The following is a 13643-nucleotide window of genomic DNA, read 5'->3' on the forward strand; positions in this document are numbered from 1 at the left end:
GCAGCAGACAATATGGCTTCTGGACGCATCCACTGGTAACCCAGCGGCTGTCGGTGGGGTACTTCACCCAGATGCATGCAGAACTGCGCATACATCTGGAAAAATTTTACAACTTTATGTCTGTGACAATTTTTGATGAGCTCTTGGAGAGACTCCGGCCAAGATTGACCAGGATGGACACTTGTGCAGCGCTCTGTGTCACCAGAGGAACGGCTGCTAGTGACACTGAGGTAAGTGAAATGTTATAAATAAGTACACATATGGGTTAGGGCTAGGGGTTAGGGGATAGGGTTTGGGGGTAGGGGTTAGGGTATAGGGTTTGGGTGCAGGGGTTAGGGTATAGGGTTTGGGGGTAGGGATTAGGTTATAGGGTTTAGAGAATAGGGGTAGGGTTTAGGGGTTAGGAGGTAGGGTTTGGGGTTAGGGGTAGGGTTTAGGGAATAGTGGGTAGGGGTTAGGGGTAGGGGTTAGGCAATAGGGGTTTGGTCTGAGGTTAGGGTTTAGGGGTAGGGGGTAGGGGTTAGGATTAGGATTTAGAGAATAGGGGTAGGGTTTAGGGAATAGGGGTTAGTGGACAGTGTTAGGCTTAGGGGTAGGATTTTTTTTATTCGTATGCTGTTTTTAATTAAATATTTTATAATTGTTATGTTAGGTTCCTTGCCACAGGACAAAGTTTTGTGTCCCTTGACCACTATTTACTCCTTGGTGTCGCAAAGGTCTCTGCAGTAACGAGGTCAACATGTGTGGCAATCTGGGAGGAGCTACACAAGTCAGTCATGCCAGAGCCCACCGAAGAAATCTGGGAATCTGTTGTGGATGGATTCTGGGAAAAAACAAAATTTCCTAATTGCTTCGGGGCCCTGGATGGGAAACACATCAGGGTGAAGAAGCCTCCCTACTCCGTATCATCTTTTTTTAATTATAAAAAATATTTTTCCATGGTCCTCCTGGCATTGACTGATGCCCATCTAAAATTCCTTGCCGTGGATGTGGGAGCTTACGACAGCCAAGGCGACGCCTGCATATACAGAGAGTTTGCATTCGGACGTCGTCTGCATGGGGGACGCCTCAACATACCAGCCAACAGGCCTCTGCACTGCACTGATGAACCAAGTTTGCCATTGGTCATAGTTGCGGATGAGGCTTTTGGATTGGCCAAAAACCTTATGAAGCCATATAATGGTCTTAGCCATGAAAAAAATAATTAAATTATAGGCTCAACTGTGCACGCCGTGTGGTTGTGTGCACGTTTGTTGTCTTGACAGCCAAATGGAGGGTTTTGCTGTCCTCCATGCAACTGAATGTGGAGAATGCAATCAAGGTGGTCCTAGCATGCTGCATTCTACACAATTTTCTGTTGGTCAATGAGAGGAGCAATATGGAACCGAAGCCCAGCAATCCAACACAGCGTGTTCAATTTATGGACTTGCAGTCAACGGTAAGGGTCATGACAATCCGCAACTAATTTGCCCAATATTTTGTATCACCTGGCAAGATGATCATATTTAAATGTCAACATTGAATAAATCAGCACGGATTTCGGTCTTGTTTTGTTCGTTTAATAAAACACGTCATGTTACTTTTTTTTGTGTCCATGTTTCTTTTTTTATTCCAGGAGTCCATTACATTCTGTGTGAGGCAAACGCATGCTAGCCCTATTCGGGCTTAACATGCATTTGTCTCAGACAGAGTGCAAAGGAGTCCATTCCATTCTGCGTGAGGCAAACCCATGCTAGCCCTATTCGGGCTTAACATGCATTTGTCCTAAGCAGAGTGAAAAGTGTTCTTTTCATTCTGCGTGAGGCAAACAATGCTAGCCCTATTCGGGCTTAGCATGCATTTGTCCCAAGCAGAGTGAAAAGTGGTCTTTTCATTCTGCATGAGGCAAACGCATGCTAGCCCTATTTGAGCTTAGCATACGTTTGTCTCAGGCAGAGTGCAAATGAGTGCTGTTGTGCATCCTATAAAGAAAATGAAAACAATCAGACAAAATTTGTTAATCAAAGAAATTTATCGTATATAAAATCCCAACTGGTGATATGTGTGCTGGGATGCCTGGTCACCTTGGGGATGTGGGGATTGGGGATGGGGGAAGGAATGGGGCTGGCGCCCATGCATATGAGGATGGGCAGATGACGGTGCACATTCTTCATAGGAGTGTGGGGGGTATAATGGGGTCTGGGGCATGGTGGGTGAAGGAGAGGAGGGGACTGATACAGAGAGGGGGGTGCTTACACTGCTGAGGTCCCGGGGGCCATTAGGGGATCCTGAGAACCAGTGTATGGATCGATTGAAGGTGGAGGTGGTACACCACTATATTTTGCCTGTCTGTATTGCAAACAGATGCTGTACAATCGATCCATACACTGAATCTCCATGTCTCCCCCATGTCCTCCAGAATGTTGTACATGGGGTGGCAGAAGCAGGCACGCTTGTTGCTTGGGTCAAGGAAAGCATCAAAGCTGAGCCTCTCCCGCAGCAGTGCAAGCACCCTGTTCTCAGTTTCTGAAAAGAACTCGCCCACCCTCTGCCGCTGGTTACGCCCACGGCCACACCCAGGGCCACGGACACCTCCATGACCAAGCACCTCCCTGTATTGTTGGCCGACGCTGGATTCCTGCAAAAGAAAAAAATATATAGATTAGCATGTAGGTAGATAGACAGACAGACATTGAGATAGACAGGCAGACATATCGGATGAACAGTTACCTCATGTGTTGTCTCCTCGGCGTGGTTTTCAACACTGCTGTCACAGGGAGATGTGTGGGCTGAGCTGTCCGTGGCACTAGTGGTGGGTCCGTCCACCGCCGGCTATTCCCCTGCCTCCCCTCTTCTCTTGGTAATATTGGATATCGTCCTACAAAGAATAGAATTTAAACAGTTGACATTATACATTCATATCGCCTGCAAAGAAATGCACAGGGGTAATTGATGATATATGATAAAATATGATGTAGGAAGAAGACAATGAAAAACATACTCTCTAGTGCTGTTAATCATCGCTTGCCTTACGAAGGCCAGGTTCTGGTGATAAACGTGTGGCTTCTTTTTGGGCTCTGGCGCTCCGGACCGGCTGCCTTTTCCTCTTCCGTGAGGTCCCTCCTCACGCGATCGCGGAGGGATTTCCACCGCCACTGAAGGACTTTGCCTAAAGAATAGTGGACAAGAAGAGGAAAGTGGAAAGGAAGAGGTTAATAATGGTTATGCATTCTACATTTACGTTACAGAACAAACAGATCATGCATTCCATGAACATAGACCTACTTATTTCTTTTTTTGCAATAAGTTTTTATTGTACATATAATATGAAGCATATAGCAATACGAAGTCGTATGAAATACAATGAAAATACAACTGAGCATAAGACAAGTGACAACAATCGTATTATGCTTATAAAATGCTTATAAGAAATGAGATTGTATAAAATAAAGATAAGACAGTAGAAAAGATAACAAGAGGTGTAATAACAGTCATAGCTACATAAGGTAAGTTATGTAACCTAAATGAGCTCAATAAGTTGTTTTCATGTAAGCTATAAGAAGCTCATTAAATCTGGCATTTGGAATAATGCATAACTGTGTATAGTAGAATAAACAAAGTAACTATGGGAGTACTATACCATAGGAAAGGTAGTTATCGGTTGGTTTTGATGCTATATTTACGGTTATAGGCCACATACCGTACTTCAAATATTGATGATAACTCACAGGATTGCGGTCTCTGGACCACTAGCAAACCCTGGTGAGTCTGGAAGTATATGTGTGACCAAATCACAAATTAGGAAATTTGCTCCTATGAAAAGGAAAGGGTATCTTGAGCAAGGGGTATGTATAACAGGGGGGAAGCTCTAGCTTGGGAGAAATGGAATTTCCATTCATGGATCTTAGAAGAGTAAAAAGGTAGGATAAGGTGTATAAAGGGGTGATATAAGCACTCAAGAACGGACTGGAGTGACATCCTCAGCATTGGTAGATATGTATTTTGGGGAAAATATATTTAGGGCAATGAGAGGGAAAAGGGAAGTATGAGCGACTACTACCTCCTCTGTCTACCTGACATTAAAAGCATGGTAAAGTTTACCAGGAGATTAATTGTTTGAATTCAGTGGATGTTTGAAAGTGGCGCCAACATGTTTTCTGAAATGTATTAGGTATGTCTCTGGCTTGATGAATCAATTCTTCTATGTCCGCCACTTTGTTTATGCGTTTGAATCTGTAATAATTGGGGGATTAGTGTCCTTCCAAAGAGCTGGGATACACATTTTTGCTGCGTTAAGCAAGTGTAAAGCAAGTGACTTATGGTAATGTTTTTAAGAATGTTAGACTGATCCAAAAGCATTTGTGCTGGGGAGAAGTCTATTGGAAATGTAGAGATGTGAGTAGTAAGACAGTGAATTTCTGTCCAAAAGGGTTGAATGTGGGGGGCAAGACCACAGTATATGTAACAATGAACCATCTGCACATCTCCAACAGTTAGGTGGTATGGAAGGTGAAATTTTATGTAATCTGAGTGGTGTTTTGTACCATCTGGAAAAAATCTTGAATCCATTCTCTTGTGCAGAAACATTAATTGAACCCTTGTGAATGTAAGAGTAAACTTTACTCCAGTCCTCTTCTGTAAGGTCAAAAGAGAGATCCCTTTCCCAGCGTTGACTTGCAATGTTGCATTTAGGGCTGTAGTGCGAGAAGAAAAGAGTACAGTTCAGAAATAATATGTCTCTGTGATTCCTTTCTTGTGCACATTAATTCAAAAGAAGTGTATTGTCTAGCATGAGCATCTCGTGTAAGAGGGTTTTTCAAGAAATGTCTGATTTGAAAGTACGACCAGTATGGAAAGGGGTGATCAGAGGTTTGGGATGTCAAATCTGTTAATGTCAGAAAGGAATTATTTCGAAAAAATTGGGCAGCTCTCATGGTGGCGTGAGGCCAAACTCTAGCGAAGAAGGAATCTGTGAGGCCTGGCGGGAAATCTGGATTGTTACAAATAGGTGTAAGTGGGCCTGGAGTAGAGGAAAATTTGAATTTTTGACAAACCTTTCTGAATATTTGTATAGTGTTGCCAATTAGAGGATGTTGTGTACAATTTTGTCGAACGTGAGTGGAATTGATCCAAGGAAGTTGGTGTAGAGGTATGGAGGAGAATGAATGTTCAATGCCTACCCAATCTTTGGTAGAGGGATGAAAATTTCAATCTATAATTCTTGCTAACTGGCAGGCCCAGTAATATTTGGTTATATCCGGAAGTCCTATACCACCTTTCAATTTGGGTAGGGTTAGTCTATCATAACTTAATCTTGGTTTCGCCTTACCCATATAAACGTAGAGCAGGCATTGCGAACTGAGACAAAAAAGGTTTGTGGTAATTTTATGGGTATTGATTGTAATATATAGTATATAGAATTCTAGGAAGGATGTTCATTTTGACAATGGATGCTCTGCCAAACCATGAGAAGAGACCAGTAGACCATGATTTTAAATCTTTTTGCATTTGTTGGAGAATCTGGAGGTCGGACAAATGTGTGGGTAATTGGATGCCTAGATAAGTGATTGAATCCACACTCCATTTGAAAGGAAAGTGAGATTGACAATGAGAAATCTCATCTTTTTCTAGGGACACATTCAGGGCCTCTGATTTGTTAAAATTAATTTGGAGATTAGTCATAGTTCTGAACGTATTAAAAGCTTTGAGTATGTTTGGAATGGTAATGTGAGGTTCTGTGAGAAATTAAAGAATGTCATTGGCGAAGGCAGCCAATTTGTACGTGTGTTGAGCGATGGTGATTCCTTTGATGTCAGGGTTAGATCTTAGGCGTTGTAATAGGGGTTCAAGGGTGATTACAAAAATTAAAGGAGATAGAGGGCAACCCTGACAGAGTACCATTCGATATTGGGATATTGACTCTGACTCTTGCCGTTGGGGAAGAGTATAAAGCCAATATGAATTGCAACATGCGGTCTGGTAAGCCAAGCATTTTAAGGGTTGCTGACATATAGTCCCAGGCCACTCTATCGAACGCCTTCTCTGCATCCAGGGATAAAAAAAAAAAAAAAACGTTGTTGGGTGGATGTCAACCATCTATGTAAATTAATAGCCTTAGTGGTGTTGTCTTTCGCTTCCCTACCAGGTATGAAACCCACCTGATCTAACAAAATGAGTTTGGGTAATAGAAGCAAAAGACGATTGGCTATAATTTTGGCATAAAGTTTGAGGTCCACATTTAATAAAGAGATTGGTCGATAGTTAGTTACTAGGGAAGGATCTTTATTAGGTTTTGGAATAACCGTTATATGAACTGTAAGGTGGTCACGGGGCGGAGGGTGATCCGGTTAAATGCTATAAGAAAATGTGGGTGAAGTGTTTCTTGAGAGGATTTATAATAACCTGATGTTAAGCCATCAGGTCCAGGACTTTTACCAGGTTTCAATTGTTTAAGAGTATCAACCTCCTCAGGAGATATACGGTGATCTAGGTCTTTCGCTTCCTGATCAGAAAGACGTTTGGGGTTATGTTTTGCCAAAAAGTTATTGATCATTTGAATACGGGCGTGGTTTCCAGATTGTGTATTTGAGGGCGATAGATTATAGAGATGGGTATAGTAGGCAAGAAATTTGTTAGCTATATCGTCATTGGTTACTATTTTACATCCCGTTGAATCATTTAGGGAATGGATAATTGTACATGCTCTCTTAGTTCGAAGAGCATTAGCTAACAGTTTTCCATCTATATTCATGAAAAAATTTTCAGTCAAAATATAGTTTAGCTTAGATCTTTTATCCAGTTCTTCCAATAGTTCTTTTCTGGCTTGAATAAGTTCATGTAACAATGCTTGTGTAGATTTATGTGCTCTTTCCAATGTGTGGATACGAGATGTTAGGTTATTAATGTAGGATTGTCTTTCTCTTTTACGTTTTATGGAGATAGCAATCAAGTATCCTCTAATGGTGGATTTATGTGCTTCCCAACACATCATAGGTAATACGTCTGGTGAAGAATTTTCAATAAAATATTGGAGTAATCGTTTGTTAATTTCGGGTACTATCTTGTTGTCAGTGAGAAGGGAGGGAGCCAAGCGCCATATTGAGGATTGTGTCTATATATTCCCGGAAATGTTATGGAAATAGAGATAGGGTGATGATCTGATAAGAACATCTATGGTGGCAGAAGTGAGAAATGTCAGGTCTCTTTGTGAAATAAAAATGTAATCGAGTCTAGAGTAACGTTTGTGTGGGGCAGAATAGAATGTATAATCTTTCATTGTAGGATATAACATACACCACGTAAGTTCTAAAGTTGAGTTTTAATTGTGTGTAATGCTTTTATGGCATTGATGAAGTACCAGTAGAAGTGTTTTGAAGGGGGTTAAGGGGAACATTAAAATCTCCACCTAAAATTAGGATGCCTTCTTGAAAATTCGATAGCGTTCGTAGTGTCGATCTAAAGAATGGAGCTTGTTTACAGTTTGGCACGTAAATATTTGCCAGTGTTATTGGTTTTCCATGAAGGGATCCTTTTAAGAAAAGGTATCAACCTTTAAGATCTATACATGTGTCTGAAATTTGAAAGGGGCAATGTTTTGCAAATAAGATGGATACTCCTTTAGATTTCGAAGTCGGGTTGGTTGCATGTAGGGAGGTCGGGTATAGGCCATTAGAAAGTTTTGGAACGGAATCTGTTTTAAAATGCGTCTCTTGTAGAAAGATTATATCCCCTTTGTTTTTGTGCATTGAAAAAAGTAATTATGAATGTTTTTCGGGATATTGAGAACTCGGGTGTTTAAGGAGATGATTTTAATAATGGGTAAGATTGTCTTGGAATATGAGGATGCCATTTTGTGTTAGAATATTACTTTAGATAACAAGTATTTTGTAGTGTAGAATGGTCAGGAGTCGCCGGAGGGGTAGGAGAGGGAGTAAGGAAAAAGAAACTATAGAGGGTACTAGGAAGCAGGACTAAATAAAGTAAAGTAAAAGTTATAGAATATGAAGTAAAGGTATAGGGGTTTAATAAGTATACGATACTAGAAAATAATTTAAAAGGTTACACTGCGAGTGTAAAATAATGGAAGGGAGAAACTGGTGATTAACAAGAACCTGCTTGTTAATCCGCTAACAGTAGACACTCAGTCTAAGATGAAGCCGGAATTAGTCAGTGGTACGGTGTAAGGCAGCTAGAAATTTAAATACTGGGGTGTTGTCGGGTACCACTGTGGGTGGACGTCCCGTTTCAGGGGAAGGAAAAAAAATTAAATTTTCCCAAGAATAGTAAAATTTAGAATTAGCGAACTGTAAGTAATATGGGTAAAATAAAGAACAAGGTCTTATAATATACCAGATATCTCACAGGGTGCAGTTTGCTGTCAAAACTATGAGAAGTCAATTAAACTTACCATTTAACAATGTATAATAACCTTTAAGCAGAGTATTTAAGAAAAAGGAAACAAATTGAGCATAACCATATTTCAATGAATAAGGCAATCATTAAACCACATAAGTAAAGTAAAAATATAAAAACCTATAGCTCAATATGGGGTAAACCATACAATGGTAATTTCAAGATAAGCTAACATGTTAACAGAAAAAGATAATTGTAATAAAAATAGTGGTTGGGGCTTAGATAAAATCCTAAAATCAATAGACGATTAAATAATATGTACTAGTTAGGGTTTATATAGAGCAGGGATATGCAATTAGCGGACCTCCACTGTTGCAGTCTTGCTATGCCTCATGGGACTTGTAGTTCTGCAACAGCTGGAGGTCCGCTAATTGCATATCCCTGATATAGAGGGTAGGTCAAAAATTTTTTTGTAGTCTTATCCATAACACAAATGATATACCCGATTGGTAAAGCTGACCAGCATGGGTTGTATTATGTGGTTCTAAAATTTAAATATCCAGTGGAAAACCATGGGTAAGAAAGTAAGAATCATAGTAGTCTCTGGTCAGGGGTTAAATATTCCAATCTTTTTTTGTTTGTTTGTTTTTTTTTTTTTTTTTTAATTATATAGTTATATAAAGAAGAAATGCAAATATAATTAAGAATGTACTATCTAGATCAGCCTTTCTCAACCTTTTTAACACTGAGGAACCCTTAAAATAATCCATCAGTCTCGGGGAACCCCTGCTAAAAATAATTGCTTTGTATAGATCAGTCTCCACTTTCCCATGGTGTTTCCTTAACCTATCAAATGCTGATCTCACCACCAGTGGGCCATAAGCTCTCTTATATCGCTGGTTGGGAAAGAGAACTGGGGATAGAATTGTCAGAGACACAGGTAGATAGACTCTTCCTGTTCTCTTATAAGACTTCGATCTGTGCTAAACATCAGGAGGCGGGCTTTAAAGTACTGACCAGGTGGTACCATACTCCGGCAAAGATTCATAGAATGTTTCCCCAGTGCTCAAACCTATGCTGGAGATGTGGAGAGGAGGTTGGCTCTATGCTTCATATTTTCTGGTCCTGCCGTCTTTTGGAGCCGTACTGGAACGAAGTGTATAGTATAGTTAAAAAATTCACGGATAGACCCATACTGAAAGATCCAGCTCTCTTCCTTTTGCACCACCACGACATACCAAGTAAAGCATATAGGAAGTCCATTCTGCCCCTTTTGATTACAGCCACTAAGGGATGCATTCCACTGTTCTGGAAGCAGACGCAGCCTCTGTCGATAGCCGTCTGGTTGAAAAAAGTTGACATTCATGCGATGGAAGATCTGGTGGCCACCGAAAGGGGTCTTAATGAGAAATTTTCTAGAAGATGGTTTTGGTGGCACGAATTTGTGTACTGAGGCAGGGGCGTTGCTAGGTCTACAAAAGATCTGGGGCTAGAGCCCATAGCAGTGTAGTATATAAAGTCATACGCTTGGGCGGGCATACACATGTATATACAGTAATATACATGTGTGTGTGTATAAATCCTCAGAGGACCCTCCACTTACATCAGGTTCCCCAGAGAGCCCCCCATCTACATCAGGGTCCCCAGAGAGTCTCCCCACTTACATCAGAGTCCCCAGAGAGCCCCCCCTTACATCAGGGTCCCCAGAGAGCCTCCCCCTTGCATCAGGGTCTCCAGAGAGCCTTCCCCTTGCATCAGGGTCCCCAGAGAGCCTCTCCCTTGCATCAGGGTCCCCAGAGAGCCTCCCCCTTGCATCAGGGACCCCAGAGAGCCCCCCACTTGAATCAGGGTCCCCAGAGAGCCTCCCCCTTAAATCAGGGTCCCCAGAGAGCCTCCCTCTTAAATCAGGGTCCCCAGAGAGCCTCCCCTCCCCTTGGGGACACCTGCAGAGACTCGGGGCTATGGGCCCCAGATTCAGGGCTATAGCCCCAAAAGCCACCCCCTAGTGATGCCACTGCTCTGAGGAATACGCGGTACTGGTTCAGCGGGACTAGTCTTCTCAACACTCACTGCATAACAGCATAACTGGCAAAGCCACACCCCCCTACTTGTTTCTTTTTGTTCACCATGTGACATAGCTTCCCACCCTGGGGTGATCGATGAGCTGATCTCCATCCACACTTTATTTTACATTGCGCACCCCCATGCTGTGGGTGCACAAGGTCCCAAAGCTCGGGATGGGCCTCCACAGCTGAAATTAGAGCTGGTTGTGAAACAGAGCTGGCTGTGTCTTGCTTCTCCTCTTTCTCTTTCCCACAATCACCCGGGTGTGCAAAGGACTTTTGAGTAATTTCAAACAGCAATTTCCTGTTTTTCCGTACATACACTGACCAATCACATAATACACATTTTTACAGCCTAAAAACGCAGACGCTCATAAACGCTGGTACAGCGCTAATGCACGTTTTTGAAATTTTTTTGACGTTGGTGTCAAAACAGTGCTGGAGCTTCAGAAAGCACTGATCCTGTTTTTTTTTTTTTTTTTTTTTGGAGCTTACAAACGCCAATGCCTGTTACAGCTCAAAAACGCCTTGGTGTGTATCTGGTCATTGAATAACATGGAGTGGCGTTTTTAAGCTGCAAAAAAAGCTCAGAAATGCAGCTGTAAAAACGTCTGTGTGTATGAGGCCATAGCACTCTACATAGAAGTCTATGGGCTTGTTTGGCTTTAGTTATCCCCCTGCTGGCCAGAGGAGAATGGTGCAGCATACTGTAACATTAATATCACAGTAGGGGGAGAGAAGAATAAAGGAGAATGTCTCCATCTCCATATTGCTTAGGCTAGCACCTGGCTACAACAGCATTTAACAGCTTTAGATACCAAAACTATTTTCAAAGTTATTTTTAGCACATATGCATCCTTAGCTTGGTAATTTGGTTTTAAAGCTGAACTTTAGGCAAAAAGCTAAATTCACTAGTTAAATATATATCTATGGGAGTTGTCTTACCTGACAATTGATTTGTACTGTATTCCTGTCAAAATAGCCCTGAGATTAAGACAGCTCTGCCACACAGTGCAGCTCTGTCTGGCGAGGCAGAGAATCTGATTTTTCTTTGCACTAGTTAAAGCGGACCTTCAGTCATTTTTTCAACTTTTCATCTATTAAATCTTCTGCCCTTGTTATTTTAACTTTGGATAGTAAAAGCTGCAGAGCTGGAGGTGTGCCTCTGTGTGTCTGTGTAAATCCAGGAAGTGAACAGGCAGCAGCTTCAGCTGCCCACAGTTAAAATAGATGCAGCCAGACTTAGTGGAGGGAGATTTCTGCAGCATATTTGGCAAGTACAAAATCACAAATAGTATGCAAAGGGGTTGGAGGGAAGCTTCAGAATGGCAAATATGTTTTTATTACAAATTATGTGAGCAGACTGCAGTTAAGCAACCCTTACAGGTATTTTCCCTTCCCCAGTCCGTGACGGGACACTGAAAGGAGAAACAGCAGACTAATAAGATCCTCTCTCTGTAACTCTGCTTCCTCCTCTTATCAGCATGTCCCATAATTATTACACAAGCACTGCAGAACAGCTGGCTCCTTGTGCTGTTTCTCAGAGTCTGAGCTCTGCTGTACAGGGCAGGGGACTGCAAGAGGCTAATGCCAAATCAAATTCAGGTACAGTGGAACCTCGGATAACGAGCATAATCCGTTTCAGGAATATGTTCGTAATCCAATGTACTCGCATATCAAAGCGAGTTTTTCCATTGAAGTTAATGGAAACTAAAATAATTTGTTCCGCATTGACTTCAATGAGATGCAATACCGCATGCTGCCAGAAGCGGGGGGGCACAGGAGAGCCTCTGAAACGGCCGAAAAGGCCCAAGCACACTTCGGCTGACCTCGGGCCTTTCCGTGCATTTCCGAACGCCGACGATCGGCACTGTTCGGCTCCGGGCACCCCCACCTCAGGCCAAAAGCGGTACTGCACAAAGCTTTTGGCCTGAATCCTGCTCGTTTTGCGAGACAACACTCGCAAACTGAGTTAGGATTTTTAGAAATACAGCGCTTGTTTTGTGAAACACTCGTTAACCGCGTTACTCGCAAACCAAGGTTCCACTGTACTTACACTGATGGCTTTAAAAATAGCATTTAATTATGTATTAATGGACACAAGTTACATTAAGTTACATTCATTTGTGTATTTTATATCAGTCTGGAGATCATTTTTAAAAATACTTGGAATATATTTTTTATTATAAGCAGAAAAATGGACAAAAAAAACTGAAAAAAGCAAACATTCAGCTCTAGTTATGTTTTCTGCATATTATATTTTGTCTTGTTTAACCACTTCACCCCTGGAAGATTTTACCCCCTTCCTGACCAGAGCACTTTTTGCGATACGGCACTGCGTCACTTTAACTGACAACGTTGCACCCAAACAAGATTGACGTCCTTTTTTTCCCCACAAATAGAGCTTTCTTTTGGTGGTATTTGATCACCTCTGCAGTTTTTATTTTTTATTATAAACAAAAAAAGAGCGACAATTTTGAAAAAAATGCATTATTTTTTACTTTTTGCTATAATAAATACCCCCCCAAAAAATATATAAAAAAAGATTTTTTTGCTCAGTTTAGGCCGATATGTATTCTATTTTTGATAAAAAAAAAAAAAAAAAATCGCAATAAGCATATATTGATTGGTTTGCGCAAAAGTTATAGCGTCTACAAAATAGGGCATAGTTTTCTGGCATTTTTATTTCATAATTTTTTTTTATTAGCAATGGCAGCAATTTTTAATCGGGACCACGACATTATGGCGGACACGTCAGACAATTTTGACACATTTTTGGGACCATTGGCATTTTTACAGCAATCAGTGCTATAAAAATGCATTGATTACTGTAAAAATGTCACTGGCAGTGAAGGGGTTAACCACTAAGGGGCAATCAAGGGGTTAATATGTTCCCTATTGTGTGTTCTAACTGAAGGGAGGAGGAGACTGTGTAGGGAAAAAGATAGATTGCTGTTCATACTCTGTATAAACAGACGATCTGTCACTTCTCCCCTCAGAGAACCGGAAACTGTTTACACACACAGATCCCAGTTCTCCGTGTGCCCCAAGCGATTGCGGGAGCCCGTTGGTGATCGGGACCGCCGGGCACTCGCATCGGCTCCATGGGCGAGCAGGGGTGCGTGCGACCACAGGGCGAAGCGACGTTACATAACATCGTTTCCGCCAGCCATGCCATTCTGCCACAGTACGACTGGTCGGAAAGTGGTTAAGTAAAACTGTTGCAAATGGGGGGGCGTGGCCTGGAGC

The 13643-nt window shown here is 41.7% G+C and overlaps 1 long non-coding RNA gene across 1 annotated transcript in view; it reads right to left on the reverse strand.

The window, feature by feature from the left end:
* Positions 1-1992: 1992 nt before the first annotated feature.
* LOC141112203 (uncharacterized) overlaps positions 1993-13643 on the reverse strand; it is a 259043-nt gene continuing 247392 nt past the window's right edge. Inside the window, exons 2-4 of the long non-coding RNA XR_012236549.1 lie at positions 2981-3148; positions 2710-2857; positions 1993-2617 (exon numbers count right to left, since the gene is read on the reverse strand). This is a non-coding gene — a long non-coding RNA (uncharacterized lncRNA). The remainder of the gene's footprint in view (positions 2618-2709; positions 2858-2980; positions 3149-13643) is intronic.

This window comes from Aquarana catesbeiana, linkage group LG11, assembly GCF_042186555.1.
Source record: "Aquarana catesbeiana isolate 2022-GZ linkage group LG11, ASM4218655v1, whole genome shotgun sequence".
NCBI classification, from domain to species: domain Eukaryota; kingdom Metazoa; phylum Chordata; class Amphibia; order Anura; family Ranidae; genus Aquarana; species Aquarana catesbeiana.